Genomic DNA, 15,002 nt, shown 5'->3' with positions numbered 1-15,002 from the left:
AAAGTACCCGGGACGGGCTCCATGGGTCCCGGGCAGTCCTCCCCCAGGCATCCGGGGCTTCCATCTCCAGGCCAACGGCAGGTCAAAGTGCCCAGGACGGGCTCCACGGGTCCCTGGCAGTCCTCCCCCCCCGGGCGTCCGGGGCTCCCTTCCCCAGGCCAACGGCATGTCAAAGTGCCCAGGATGGGCTCCACGGGCCCCGGGCATCCGGGGCTCCCTTCCCCAGGCCAACGGCATGCCAGAGTGCCCAGGACGGGCTCCACGAGTCCCGGGCGTCCGGGGCTCCCTTCCCCGGGACACCGGCTTGTCAGAGTGCCCATGACGGGCTCCACGGGTCCCGGGTATCTGGGACTCCCTTCCCCGGGCCAACGGCATGCCGGAGTTCCCAGGACAGGCTCCACGGGTCCCGGGCATCCGGGGCTCCCTTCCCCGGTCCGACGGCTTGTCAGAGTGCCCAGGACGGGCTCCACGGTTCCCGGGCGTGCGGGGTTCCCTTCCCCGGGTCAGCGGCATGTCAGAGTGCCCAGGACGAGTTCCACGGGTCCCGGGCAGTCCTCCCCCGGGCGTCCGGGGCTCCCTTCCCCGGGCCGTTGGCAGGTCAGAGTGCCCAGGACGGGCTCCATGGGTCCCGGGCAGTCCTCCCCCCGGGCGTCCGGGGCTCCCTTCCCCGGGCCGACGGCAGGTCAGAGTGCCCAGGACGGGCTCCACGGGTCCCGGGCAGTCCTCCCCCCGGGCGTCCGGCGCTCCCTTCTCCAGGCCGATGGCAGGTCAGAGTGACCAGGACGGGCTCCACGGGTCCCGGGCAGTCCTCTCCCGGGCGTACGTGGTTGTCCAACAGATTCGGGCAGATGTGCTTTTACGAACCGGATCGGAATCGGCCCAAATAATAATAATAATAATAAACCACATTTGTAAGGCGCACAATCACCCGTAAGGGTCTCTAGGCGCTAGGGGCCGTCGGGAAGATTAAGCAAGCTATTGCCCAGAGTCACATGGTGCTGGGCTAATCTGCCGCCGGTGCCGGGGATCGAACCGTGATCCCCAGATTCCGGAGTCAGCCGCCCTAGCCGCGGCGCCAGCTATTGCCCAGAGTCACGTGGTGCTGGGCTAATCTGCGGCCGGTGCCGGGGATCGAACCCTGATCTCTGGGATGCTCGATGGTTACTACGCGCTCTACAAAAACCTTAAATAAAAAAAATCTCCAGATTCCGGAGTCAGCCGCCCTAGCCGCGGCGCCAGCTATTTCCCAGAGTCACCTGGTGCTGGGCTAATCTGCCGCCGGTGCCGGGGATCGAACCGTGATCTCCAGATTCCGGAGTCAGCCTCCCTAGCCGCGGCGCCAGCTATTTCCCAGAGTCACGTGGTGCTGGGCTAATCTGCGGCCGGTGCCGGGGATCGAACCCTGATCTCTGGGATGCTCGAGGGTTACTACGCACTCTACAAAAACCTTAAATAAAAAAATCTCCAGATTCCAGAGTCAGCCGCCCTAGCCGCGGCGCCAGCTATTTCCCAGAGTCACCTGGTGCTGGGCTAATCTGCCGCCGGTGCCGGGGATCGAACCGTGATCCCCAGATGGGATTATCCCAAAAATCTGGCATGGATACGGCCCGCCAGGACTGGTTTGGGCACCCCTGCATTAGGCCACTGAGGCAGAGATAGATGACAGCAATCTAGAGGCATTATGTAAATGTATTCAATCGTCCAACACTGGTGTCTGCACACAGGACATTTCTCAGTTCTCTCCATAAGTAAACTTCCCATTTTCATCCTCTTCCATCCCCGACTTTAACACTCTGTTCTGTGCTATAATGGAGACTCTGTATTTCTAGCAAGTGGAGAGAAATTGGAGGAGAACCATTTTCGAATCAACACTTCTTCTTCCATGGATGCTTTTCTCAATAAACTGGGCTTTGACAGTGGTATCAAGCCGTCCTTGTCTTCAGCAGGACACAGAAACAGGCACCAAGTCTACTAACCAAGTTCAACCACACTCTGCAACTTAACAGACCAGTGCTTTACAAATAAGCCATCTGTGTCATCAGCAAAGGCAGCCAATGTGCCAATCCTTTATAATTCTTCTGTAGTACTTTTCTTTCTCGTAGGCAAAATGAGCACTTTAACTGCACAAATAATACAGATTTTACACTTGAAGCACTACATGAACACATACTTACACACCTTGCAGTTCATCTACACACACTTAAGCTAAAACCCATTCTGTCAAGTCAGAATTCTGCAAACCTAGTACATATTCAGTGCATGTACATAGAAGCACTTTTTAATGCCACTTAAATGCACTAGATTTTAGACTGAAGATGCAATCTAAAGGACTGTGCAGTATGTACTCCACTTTATTATTAATTAGGAATGAGAACATGATGGCTATAAGAGTATTGGAAGAGTCTGCTTCCATTCTGAATGGAAACCTGAATTGTGGGGCCATTGTCAAAAACCGACCACGAAGGGACTCGAACCCTCAATCTTCTGATCCGAAGTCAGACGCCTTATCCATTAGGCCACGCGGTCATGTGTCCTGCTGTGTTTATTTTTATACTGTAGGTGGTATGCAAGGATGGAAAATATATTATTTATAGTTATTTAGGTTTACATCCCATTGTGTTTTTTTCAGCTCCTTTCAATTAAAGCACTTTTTTGGAATCTATATAATGAGAATGTCACCAGTACGATAATCTTTTGTTTTCTTTTTTGCATTTAAACCTCTTTCTTCATGAGATTAAAGCTCAGTAAATGCTTCACATAGCTCTGGATGTTTCCAGAAGTGGAGAGAAACTGTTTTGAAAGTTGTACAAACTGCTCCTTCCTGGATATACCAATTTACACACACTCAAAGGTTGTATACATTTCATGAATCCTGACTTGCCCTATTCAAGTAGCTGAAAGCCTTTCACCACCTCTAGAAACAACAGTTACACCAATCCAATTCAAATCATTTTTTCCAAAGGAATATCTTCTGCCGGGTCAAAAATGCATCTGACAAAGATAGGTTTTTAAAAATCTACTTTGTAGTTTCAGAACATCAACATGACTCTGAAGAGTACAGAAGTAAAATGGTAAGATTTCAAAGTTCCTAATACCTCATAAGCTTCTGAGAGGAAGCATGTAATAAATATATTTATTTTTCTGGAAAAGGAAGAGTGGACATTGGTTTCCAACTCAGATGGGACTCGAACCCACAATCCCTGGCTTAGGAGGCCAGTGCCTTATCCATTAGGCCACTGAGGCACAGATAAAGGCCAGTAATCTAGAGCCATTACTTAAATGTATTCAATCGTCCAACACTGGTGTCTGCACACAGGACATTTCTCAGTTCTCTCCATAAGTAAACTTCCAATTTTCATCCTCTTCCATCCCCGACTTTAACACTCTGTTCTGTGCTATAATGGAGACTCTGTATTTCTGGCAAGTAGAGAGATATTGGAGGAGAACCATTTTCGAATCAACACTTCTTCTTCCATGGATGCTTTTCTCAATAAACTGGGCTTTGACAGTGGTATCAAGCCGCCCTTGTCTTCAGCAGGACACAGAAACAGGCACCAAGTCTACTAACCAAGTTCAACCACACTCTGCAACTTAATAGACCAGTGCTTTACAAATAAGCCATCTGTGTCATCAGCAAAGGCAGCCAATGTGCCAATCCTTTATAATTCTTCTGTAGTACTTTTCTTTCTCGTAGGCAAAATGAGCATTTTAACTGCACAAATCATACAGATTTTACACTTGAAGCACTACATGAACACATACTTACACACCTTGCAGTTCATCTACACACACTTAAGCTAAAATCTATTCTCTCAAGTCAGAATTCTGCAAACCTAGTGCATATTCAGTGCATGTACATAGAAGCACTTTTTAATGCCACTTAAATGCACTAGATTTTAGACTGAAGATGCAATCTAAATGACTGTGCAGTATGTACTCCACTTTATTATTAATTAGGAATGAGAACATGATGGCTATAAGAGTATTGGAAGAGCTTGCTTCCATTCTGAATGGAAACCTGAATTGAGTGGCCATTGTCAAAAACCGACCACGAAGGGACTCGAACCCTCAATCTTCTGATCCGAAGTCAGACGCCTTATCCATTAGGCCACGCGGTCATGTGCCCTGCGTGTTTATTTTTATACTGTAGGTGGTATGCAAGGATGGAAAATATTTTATTTATAGTTATTTAGGTTTACATCCCATTGTGTTTTTTTCAGCTCCTTTCAATTAAAGCACTTTTTTGGAATCTATATAATGAGAATGTCACCAGTACGATAATCTTTTGTTTTCTTTTTTGCATTTAAACCTCTTTCTTCATGAGATTAAAGCTCAGTGAATGCTTTACATAGCTCTGGATGTTTCCAGAAGTGGAGAGAAACTGTTTTGAAAGTTGTACAAACTGCTCCTTCCTGGATATTCCAATTTACACACACTCAAAGGTTGTATACATTTCATGAATCCTGACTTGCCCTTTTCAAGTAGCTGAAAGCCTTTCACCACCTCTAGAAACAACAGTTACACCAATCCAATTCAAATAATTTTTTCCAAAGGAATATCTTCTGCCTGGTCAAAAATGCATCTGACAAAGATAGGTGTTTAAAAATCTACTTTGTAGTTTCAGAACATCAACATGACTCTGAAGAGTACAGAAGTAAAATGGTACCATTTCAAAGTTCCTAATACCTCATAAGCTTCTGAGAGGAAGCATGTAATAAATATATTTATTTTTCTGGAAAAGGAAGAGTGGACATTGGTTTGCACCTCAGACGGGACTCGAACGCACAATCCCTGGCTTAGGAGGCCAGTGCCTTATCCATTAGGCCACTGAGGCACAGATAAATGCCCGTAATCTAGAGGCATTATTTAAATGTATTCAATCGTCCAACACTGGTGTCTGCACACAGGACATTTCTCAGTTCTCTCCATAAGTAAACTTCCAATTTTCATCCTCTTCCATCCCCGACTTTAACACTCTGTTCTGTGCTATAATGGAGACTCTGTATTTCTAGCAAGTGGAGAGATATTGGAGGAGAACCATTTTCGAATCAACACTTCTTCTTCCATGGATGCTTTTCTCAATAAACTGGGCTTTGACAGTGGTATCAAGCCGTCCTTGTCTTCAGCAGGACACAGAAACAGGCACCAAGTCTACTAACCAAGTTCAACCACACTCTGCAACTTAATAGACCAGTGCTTTACAAATAAGCCATCTGTGTCATCAGCAAAGGCAGCCAATGTGCCAATCCTTTATAATTCTTCTGTAGTACTTTTCTTTCTCGTAGGTAAAATGAGCACTTTAACTGCACAAATCAGACAGATTTTACACTTGAAGCACTACATGAACACATACTTACACACCTTGCAGTTCATCTACACACACTTAAGCTAAAACCCATTCTGTCAAGTCAGAATTCTGCAAACCTAGTACATATTCAGTGCATGTACATAGAAGCACTTTTTAATGCCACTTAAATGCACTAGATTTTAGACTGAAGATGCAATCTAAATGACTGTGCCGTATGTACTCCACTTTATTATTAATTAGGAATGAGAACATGATGGCTATAAGAGTATTGGAAGAGCCTGCTTCCATTCTGAATGGAAACCTGAATTGTGTGACCATTGTCAAAAACCGACCGCGAAGGGACTCGAACCCTCAATCTTCTGTTCCGAAGTCAGACGCCTTATCCATTAGGCCACGCGGTCCTGTGTCCTGCTGTGTTTATTTTTATACTGTAGGTGCTATGCAAGGATGGAAAAGATAATATTTATAGTTATTTAGGTTTACATCCCATTGTGTTTTCTTTCAGCTCCTTTCAATTAAAACACTTTTTTGGAATCTATATAATGAGAATGTCACCAGTACGATAAGCTATTGTTTTCTTTTTTTGCATTTAAACCTCTTTCTTCATGAGATTAAAGCTCAGTGTATGCTTTATATAGCTCGGGATGTTTCCAGAAGTGGAGAGAAACTGTTTTGAAAGTAGTACAAACTGCTCCTTCCTGGATATTCCAATTTACACACACTCAAAGGTTGTATACATTTCATGAATCCTGACTTACCCTATTTAAGTAGCTGAAAGCCTTTCACCACCTCTAGAAACAACAGTTACACCAATCCAATTCAAATGACTTTTTCCAAAGGAATATCTTCTGCCGGGTCAAAAATGCATCTGACAAAGATAGGTGTTTAAAAAATCGACTTTGTAGTTTCAGAACATCAACATGACTCTGAAGAGTACAGAAGTAAAATGGTACAATTTCAAAGTTCCTAATACCTTATAAGCTTCTGAGAGGAAGCATGTAATAAATATATTTATTTTTCTGGAAAATTAAGAGTGGACATTGGTTTGCACCTCAGATGGGACTCGAACCCACAATCACTGGCTTAGGAGGCCAGTGCCTTATCCATTAGGGCACTGAGGCAGAGATAAATGTTAGCCATCTAGAGGCATTATTTAAATGTATTAAATCGTCCAACACTGGTGTCTGCACACAGGACATTTCTCAGTTCTCTCCTTAAGTAAACTTCCCATTTTCATCCTCTTCCATCCCCGACTTTAACACTCTGTTCTGTGCTTTAATGGAGACTCAGTATTTCTAGCAAGTGGAGAGAAATTGGAGGAGAACCATTTTCGAATCAACACTTCTTCTTCCATGGATGCTTTTCTCAATAAACTGGGCTTTGACAGTGGTATCAAGCCGTCCTTGTCTTCAGCAGGACACAGAAACAGGCACCAAGTCTACTAACCAAGTTCAACCACACTCTGCAACTTAATAGACCAGTGCTTTACAAATAAGCCATCTGTGTCATCAGCAAAGGCAGCCAATGTGCCAATCCTTTATAATTCTTCTGTAGTACTTTTCTTTCTCGTAGGCAAAATGAGCCTTTTAACTGCACAAATCATACAGATTTTACACTTGAAGCACTACATGAACACATACTTACACACCTTACAGTTCATCTACACACACTTCAGCTAAAACCCATTCTGTCAAGTCAGAATTCTGCAAACCTAGTACATATTCAGTGCATGTACATAGAAACACTTTTTAATGCCACTTAAATGCACTAGATTTTACAATGAAGATGCAATCTAAATGACTGTGCAGTATGTACTCCACTTTATTATTAATTAGGGATGAGAACATGATGGCTATAAAAGTATTGGAAGAGCCTGCTTCCATTCTGAATGGAAACCTGAATTGTGTGGCCATTGTCAAAAACCGACCACGAAGGGACTCGAACCCTCAATCTTCTGATCCGAAGTCAGACGCCTTATCCATTAGGCCACGTGTCCTACGTGTTTATTTTTATACTGTAGGTGGTATGCAAGGATGGAAAATATATTACTTATAGTTATTTAGGTTTACATCCCATTGTGTTGTTTTTCAGCTCCTTTCAATTAAAGCACTGTTTTGGAATCTATATAATGAGAATGTCACCAGTACGATAATCTTTTGTTTTCTTTTTTGCATTTAAACCTCTTTCTTCATGAGATTAAAGCTCAGTAAATGCTTTACATAGCTCTGTATGTTTCCAAAAGTGGAGAGAAACTGTTTTGAAAGTTGTACAAACTGCTCCTTCCTGGATATACCAATTTACACACACTCAAAGGTTGTATACATTTCATGAATCCTGACTTGCCCTATTCAAGTAGCTGAAAGCCTTTCACCACCTCTAGAAACAACAGTTACACCAATCCAATTCAAATCATTTTTTCCAAAGGAATATCTTCTGCCGGGTCAAAAATGCATCTGACAAAGATAGGTTTTTAAAAATCTACTTTGTAGTTTCAGAACATCAACATGACTCTGAAGAGTACAGAAGTAAAATGGTAAGATTTCAAAGTTCCTAATACCTCATAAGCTTCTGAGAGGAAGCATGTAATAAATATATTTATTTTTCTGGAAAAGGAAGAGTGGACATTGGTTTCCACCTCAGATGGGACTCGAACCCACAATCCCTGGCTTAGGAGGCCAGTGCCTTATCCATTAGGCCACTGAGGCACAGATAAAGGCCAGTAATCTAGAGCCATTACTTAAATGTATTCAATCGTCCAACACTGGTGTCTGCACACAGGACATTTCTCAGTTCTCTCCATAAGTAAACTTCCAATTTTCATCCTCTTCCATCCCCGACTTTAACACTCTGTTCTGTGCTATAATGGAGACTCTGTATTTCTGGCAAGTAGAGAGATATTGGAGGAGAACCATTTTCGAATCAACACTTCTTCTTCCATGGATGCTTTTCTCAATAAACTGGGCTTTGACAGTGGTATCAAGCCGTCCTTGTCTTCAGCAGGACACAGAAACAGGCACCAAGTCTACTAACCAAGTTCAACCACACTCTGCAACTTAATAGACCAGTGCTTTACAAATAAGCCATCTGTGTCATCAGCAAAGGCAGCCAATGTGCCAATCCTTTATAATTCTTCTGTAGTACTTTTCTTTCTCGTAGGCAAAATGAGCATTTTAACTGCACAAATCATACAGATTTTACACTTGAAGCACTACATGAACACATACTTACACACCTTGCAGCTCATCTACACACACTTAAGCTAAAATCTATTCTCTCAAGTCAGAATTCTGCAAACCTAGTGCATATTCAGTGCATGTACATAGAAGCACTTTTTAATGCCACTTAAATGCACTAGATTTTAGACTGAAGATGCAATCTAAATGACTGTGCAGTATGTACTCCACTTTATTATTAATTAGGAATGAGAACATGATGGCTATAAGACTATTGGAAGAGCTTGCTTCCATTCTGAATGGAAACCTGAATTGTGTGGCCATTGTCAAAAAGCGACCACGAAGGGACTCGAACCCTCAATCTTCTGATCCAAAGTCAGACGCCTTATCCATTAGGCCACGCAGTGAGGTGTCCTGCTGTGTTTATTTTTATACTGTAGGTGGTATGCAAGGATGGAAAATATATTATTTATAGTTATTTAGGTTTACATCCCATGGTGTTTTTTTCAGCTCCTTTCAATTAAAGCACTTTTTTGGAAGCTATATAATGAGAATGTCACCAGTACGATAATCTTTTGTTTTCTTTTTTGCATTTAAACCTCTTTCTTCATGATATTAAAGCTCAGTAAATGCTTTACATAGCTCTGGATGTTTCCAGAAGTGGAGAGAAACTGTTTTGAAAGTTGTACAAACTGCTCCTTCCTGGATATTCCAATTTACACACACTCAAAGGTTGTATACATTTCATGAATCCTGACTTGCCTCATTCGAGTAGCTGAAAGCCTTTCACCACCTCTAGAAACAACAATTACACCAATCCAATTCAAATCATTTTTTCCAAAGGAATATCTTCTGCCGGGTCAAAAATGCATCTGACAAAGATAGGTGTTTAAAAATCTACTTTGTAGTTTCAGAACATCAACATGACTCTGAAGAGTACAGAAGTAAAATGGCACCATTTCAAAGTTCCTAGTACCTCATAAGCTTCTGAGAGGAAGCATGTAATAAATATATTTATTTTTCTGGAAAAGGAAGAGTGGACATTGGTTTGCACCTCAGACGGGACTCGAACGCACAATCCCTGGCTTAGGAGGCCAGTGCCTTATCCATTAGGCCACTGAGGCACAGATAAATGCCAGTAATCTAGAGGCATTATTTAAATGTATTCAATCGTCCAACACTGGTGTCTGCACACAGGACATTTCTCAGTTCTCTTTATAAGTAAACTTCCAATTTTCATCCTCTTCCATCCCCGACTTTAACACTCTGTTCTGTGCTATAATGGAGACTCTGTATTTCTAGCAAGTGGAGAGATATTGGAGGAGAACCATTTTCGAATCAACACTTCTTCTTCCATGGATGCTTTTCTCAATAAACTGGGCTTTGACAGTGGTATCAAGCCGTCCTTGTCTTCAGCAGGACACAGAAACAGGCACCAAGTCTACTAACCAAGTTCAACCACACTCTGCAACTTAATAGACCAGTGCTTTACAAATAAGCCATCTGTGTCATCAGCAAAGGCAGCCAATGTGCCAATCCTTTATAATTCTTCTGTAGTACTTTTCTTTCTCGTAGGCAAAATGAGCACTTTAACTGCACAAATCATACAGATTTTACACTTGAAGCACTACATGAACACACACTTACACACCTTGCAGTTTATCTACACACACTTAAGCTAAAACCCATTCTGTCAAGTCAGAATTCTGCAAACCTAGTACATATTCAGTGCATGTACATAGAAGCACTTTTTAATGCCACTTAAATGCACTAGATTTTAGACTGAAGATGCAATCTAAATGACTGTGCAGTATGTACTCCACTTTATTATTAATTAGGAATGAGAACATGATGGCTATAAGAGTATTGGAAGAGCCTGCTTCCATTCTGAATGGAAACCTGAATTGTGTGACCATTGTCAAAAACCGACCACGAAGGGACTGGAACCCTCAATCTTCTGATCCGAAGTCAGACGCCTTATCCATTAGGCCATGCGGTCATGTGTCTTGCTGTGTCTATTTTTATACTGTAGGTGCTATGCAAGGATGGAAAAGATAATATTTATCGTTATTTAGGTTTACATCCCATTGTGTTTTCTTTCAGCTCCTTTCAATTAAAACACTTTTTTGGAATCTATATAATGAGAATGTCACCAGCACGATAAGCTATTGTTTTCTTTTTTGCATTTAAACCTCTTTCTTCATGAGATTAAAGCTCAGTGTATGCTTTATATAGCTCGGGATGTTTCCAGAAGTGGAGAGAAACTGTTTTGAAAGTAGTACAAACTGCTCCTTCCTGGATATTCCAATTTACACACACTCAAAGGTTGTATACGTTTCATGAATCCTGACTTACCCTATTTAAGTAGCTGAAAGCCTTTCACCACCTCTAGAAACAACAGTTACACCAATCCAATTCAAATGATTTTTTCCAAAGGAATATCTTCTGCCGGGTCAAAAATGCATCTGACAAAGATAGGTGTTTCAAAAAAAGACTTTGTAGTTTCAGAACATCAACATGACTCTGCAGAGTACAGAAGTAAAATGGTACCATTTCAAAGTTCCTAATACCTTATAAGCTTCTGAGAGGAAGCATGTAATAAATATATTTATTTTTCTGGAAAAGTAAGAGTGGACATAGGTTTGCACCTCAGATGGGACTCGAACCCACAATCCCTGGCTTAGGAGGCCAGTGCCTTATCGATTAGGCCACTGAGGCACAGATAGATGACAGCAATCTAGAGGCATTATGTAAATGTATTCAATCGTCCAACACATGTGTCTGCACACAGGACATTTCTCAGTTCTCTCCATAAGTAAACTTCCAATTTTCATCCTCTTCCATCCCCGACTTTAACACTCTGTTCTGTGCTATAATGGAGACTCTGTATTTCTAGCAAGTGGAGAGATATTGGAGGAGAACCATTTTCGAATCAACACTTCTTCTTCCATGGATGCTTTTCTCAATAAACTGGGCTTTGACAGTGGTATCAAGCCGTCCTTGTCTTCAGCAGGACACAGAAACAGGCACCAAGTCTACTAACCAAGTTCAACCACACTCTGCAACTTAATAGACCAGTGCTTTACAAATAAGCCATCTGTGTCATCAGCAAAGGCAGCCAATGTGCCAATCCTTTATAATTCTTCTGTAGTACTTTTCTTTCTCGTAGGCAAAATGAGCACTTTAACTGCACAAATCAGACAGATTTTACACTTGAAGCACTACATGAACACATACTTACACACCTTGCAGTTCATCTACACACACTTAAGCTAAAACCCATTCTGTCAAGTCAGAATTCTGCAAACCTAGTACATATTCAGTGCATGTACATAGAAGCACTTTTTAATGCCACTTAAATGCACTAGATTTTAGACTGAAGATGCAATCTAAATGACTGTGCCGTATGTACTCCACTTTATTATTAATTAGGAATGAGAACATGATGGCTATAAGAGTATTGGAAGAGCCTGCTTCCATTCTGAATGGAAACCTGAATTGTGTGACCACATTCAAAAACCGACCACGAAGGGACTCGAACCCTCAATCTTCTGTTCCGAAGTCAGACGCCTTATCCATTAGGCCACGCGGTCCTGTGTCCTGCTGTGTTTATTTTTATACTGTAGGTGCTATGCAAGGATGGAAAAGATAATATTTATAGTTATTTAGGTTTACATCCCATTGTGTTTTCTTTCAGCTCCTTTCAATTAAAACACTTTTTTGGAATCTATATAATGAGAATGTCACCAGTACGATAAGCTATTGTTTTCTTTTTTTGCATTTAAACCTCTTTCTTCATGAGATTAAAGCTCAGTGTATGCTTTATATAGCTCGGGATGTTTCCAGAAGTGGAGAGAAACTGTTTTGAAAGTAGTACAAACTGCTCCTTCCTGGATATTCCAATTTACACACACTCAAAGGTTGTATACATTTCATGAATCCTGACTTACCCTATTTAAGTAGCTGAAAGCCTTTCACCACCTCTAGAAACAACAGTTACACCAATCCAATTCAAATGACTTTTTCCAAAGGAATATCTTCTGCCGGGTCAAAAATGCATCTGACAAAGATAGGTGTTTCAAAAATCGACTTTGTAGTTTCAGAACATCAACATGACTCTGAAGAGTACAGAAGTAAAATGGTACAATTTCAAAGTTCCTAATACCTTATAAGCTTCTGAGAGGAAGCATGTAATAAATATATTTATTTTTCTGGAAAATTAAGAGTAGACATTGGTTTGCACCTCAGATGGGACTCGAACCCACAATCACTGGCTTAGGAGGCCAGTGCCTTATCCATTAGGGCACTGAGGCAGAGATAAATATTAGCCATCTAGAGGCATTATTTAAATGTATTAAATCGTCCAACACTGGTGTCTGCGCACAGGACATTTCTCAGTTCTCTCCTTAAGTAAACTTCCCATTTTCATCCTCTTCCATCCCCGACTTTAACACTCTGTTCTGTGCTTTAATGGAGACTCAGTATTTCTAGCAAGTGGAGAGAAATTGGAGGAGAACCATTTTCGAATCAACACTTCTTCTTCCATGGATGCTTTTCTCAATAAACTGGGCTTTGACAGTGGTATCAAGCCGTCCTTGTCTTCAGCAGGACACAGAAACAGGCACCAAGTCTACTAACCAAGTTCAACCACACTCTGCAACTTAATAGACCAGTGCTTTACAAATAAGCCATCTGTGTCATCAGCAAAGGCAGCCAATGTGCCAATCCTTTATAATTCTTCTGTAGTACTTTTCTTTCTCGTAGGCAAAATGAGCCTTTTAACTGCACAAATCATACAGATTTTACACTTGAAGCACTACATGAACACATACTTACACACCTTACAGTTCATCTACACACACTTCAGCTAAAACCCATTCTGTCAAGTCAGAATTCTGCAAACCTAGTACATATTCAGTGCATGTACATAGAAGCACTTTTTAATGCCACTTAAATGCACTAGATTTTAGAATGAAGATGCAATCTAAATGACTGTGCAGTATGTACTCCACTTTATTATTAATTAGGGATGAGAACATGATGGCTATAAAAGTATTGGAAGAGCCTGCTTCCATTCTGAATGGAAACCTGAATTGTGTGGCCATTGTCAAAAACCGACCACGAAGGGACTCGAACCCTCAATCTTCTGATCCGAAGTCAGACGCCTTATCCATTAGGCCACGCGGTCATGTGTCCTGCGTGTTTATTTTTATACTGTAGGTGGTATGCAAGGATGGAAAATATATTACTTATAGTTATTTAGGTTTACATCCCATTGTGTTGTTTTTCAGCTCCTTTCAATTAAAGCACTGTTTTGGAATCTATATAATGAGAATGTCACCAGTACGATAAACTTTTGTTTTCTTTTTTGCATTTAAACCTCTTTCTTCATGAGATTAAAGCTCAGTAAATGCTTTACATAGCTCTGTATGTTTCCAAAAGTGGAGAGAAACTGTTTTGAAAGTTGTACAAACTGCTCCTTTCTGGATATACCAATTTACACACACTCAAAGGTTGTATACATTTCATGAATCCTGACTTGCCCTATTCAAGTAGCTGAAAGCCTTTCACCACCTCTAGAAACAACAGTTACACCAATCCAATTCAAATAATTTTTTCCAAAGGAATATCTTCTGCCGGGTCAAAAATGCATCTGACAAAGATAGGTTTTTAAAAATCTACTTTGTAGTTTCAGAACATCAACATGACTCTGAAGAGTACAGAAGTAAAATGGTAAGATTTCAAAGTTCCTAATACCTCATAAGCTTCTGAGAGGAAGCATGTAATAAATATATTTATTTTTCTGGAAAAGGAAGAGTGGACATTGGTTTCCACCTCAGATGGGACTCGAACCCACAATCCCTGGCTTAGGAGGCCAGTGCCTTATCCATTAGGCCACTGAGGCACAGATAAAGGCCAGTAATCTAGAGCCATTACTTAAATGTATTCAATCGTCCAACACTGGTGTCTGCACACAGGACATTTCTCAGTTCTCTCCTTAAGTAAACTTCCCATTTTCATCCTCTTCCATCCCCGACTTTAACACTCTGTTCTGTGCTTTAATGGAGACTCAGTATTTCTAGCAAGTGGAGAGAAATTGGAGGAGAACCATTTTCGAATCAACACTTCTTCTTCCATGGATGCTTTTCTCAATAAACTGGGCTTTGACAGTGGTATCAAGCCGTCCTTGTCTTCAGCACGACACAGAAACAGGCACCAAGTCTACTAACCAAGTTCAACCACACTCTGCAACTTAATAGACCAGTGCTTTACAAATAAGCCATCTGTGTCATCAGCAAAGGCAGCCAATGTGCCAATCCTTTATAATTCTTCTGTAGTACTTTTCTTTCTCGTAGGCAAAATGAGCCTTTTAACTGCACAAATCATACAGATTTTACACTTGAAGCACTACATGAACACATACTTACACACCTTACAGTTCATCTACACACACTTCAGCTAAAACCCATTCTGTCAAGTCAGAATTCTGCAAACCTAGTACATATTCAGTGCATGTACAT

At 41.5% G+C, this 15,002-nt stretch overlaps 13 non-coding genes across 13 annotated transcripts; all 13 read right to left on the bottom strand.

Moving 5' to 3' along the window:
• Positions 1-2,453: 2,453 nt before the first annotated feature.
• Positions 2,454-2,526, bottom strand: TRNAR-UCG (transfer RNA arginine (anticodon UCG)). The gene has a single exon. It is a non-coding gene; the product is annotated as a tRNA-Arg (tRNA).
• A 644-nt stretch (positions 2,527-3,170) lies between these two features.
• TRNAR-CCU (transfer RNA arginine (anticodon CCU)) lies at positions 3,171-3,243 on the bottom strand. Its single transcript has one exon. It is a non-coding gene; the product is annotated as a tRNA-Arg (tRNA).
• An 802-nt stretch (positions 3,244-4,045) lies between these two features.
• TRNAR-UCG (transfer RNA arginine (anticodon UCG)) lies at positions 4,046-4,118 on the bottom strand. Its single transcript has one exon. It is a non-coding gene; the product is annotated as a tRNA-Arg (tRNA).
• A 1,518-nt stretch (positions 4,119-5,636) lies between these two features.
• On the bottom strand, positions 5,637-5,709 carry TRNAR-UCG (transfer RNA arginine (anticodon UCG)). The gene has a single exon. It is a non-coding gene; the product is annotated as a tRNA-Arg (tRNA).
• A 647-nt stretch (positions 5,710-6,356) lies between these two features.
• On the bottom strand, positions 6,357-6,429 carry TRNAR-CCU (transfer RNA arginine (anticodon CCU)). Its single transcript has one exon. It is a non-coding gene; the product is annotated as a tRNA-Arg (tRNA).
• An 802-nt stretch (positions 6,430-7,231) lies between these two features.
• On the bottom strand, positions 7,232-7,304 carry TRNAR-UCG (transfer RNA arginine (anticodon UCG)). The gene has a single exon. It is a non-coding gene; the product is annotated as a tRNA-Arg (tRNA).
• Positions 7,305-7,940: 636 nt separating this feature from the next.
• On the bottom strand, positions 7,941-8,013 carry TRNAR-CCU (transfer RNA arginine (anticodon CCU)). Its single transcript has one exon. It is a non-coding gene; the product is annotated as a tRNA-Arg (tRNA).
• Positions 8,014-8,815: 802 nt separating this feature from the next.
• TRNAQ-UUG (transfer RNA glutamine (anticodon UUG)) lies at positions 8,816-8,888 on the bottom strand. The gene has a single exon. It is a non-coding gene; the product is annotated as a tRNA-Gln (tRNA).
• Positions 8,889-11,126: 2,238 nt separating this feature from the next.
• On the bottom strand, positions 11,127-11,199 carry TRNAR-CCU (transfer RNA arginine (anticodon CCU)). The gene has a single exon. It is a non-coding gene; the product is annotated as a tRNA-Arg (tRNA).
• Positions 11,200-12,001: 802 nt separating this feature from the next.
• Positions 12,002-12,074, bottom strand: TRNAR-UCG (transfer RNA arginine (anticodon UCG)). Its single transcript has one exon. It is a non-coding gene; the product is annotated as a tRNA-Arg (tRNA).
• A 647-nt stretch (positions 12,075-12,721) lies between these two features.
• TRNAR-CCU (transfer RNA arginine (anticodon CCU)) lies at positions 12,722-12,794 on the bottom strand. The gene has a single exon. It is a non-coding gene; the product is annotated as a tRNA-Arg (tRNA).
• Positions 12,795-13,596: 802 nt separating this feature from the next.
• TRNAR-UCG (transfer RNA arginine (anticodon UCG)) lies at positions 13,597-13,669 on the bottom strand. Its single transcript has one exon. It is a non-coding gene; the product is annotated as a tRNA-Arg (tRNA).
• Positions 13,670-14,313: 644 nt separating this feature from the next.
• On the bottom strand, positions 14,314-14,386 carry TRNAR-CCU (transfer RNA arginine (anticodon CCU)). Its single transcript has one exon. It is a non-coding gene; the product is annotated as a tRNA-Arg (tRNA).
• Positions 14,387-15,002: the final 616 nt, after the last annotated feature.

This window comes from Lissotriton helveticus, chromosome 5_1, assembly GCF_964261635.1.
Source record: "Lissotriton helveticus chromosome 5_1, aLisHel1.1, whole genome shotgun sequence".
NCBI classification, from domain to species: domain Eukaryota; kingdom Metazoa; phylum Chordata; class Amphibia; order Caudata; family Salamandridae; genus Lissotriton; species Lissotriton helveticus.
Note: the sequence above shows the minus strand (reverse complement) of the source record. Positions and strands in the feature narration are given on the sequence as shown.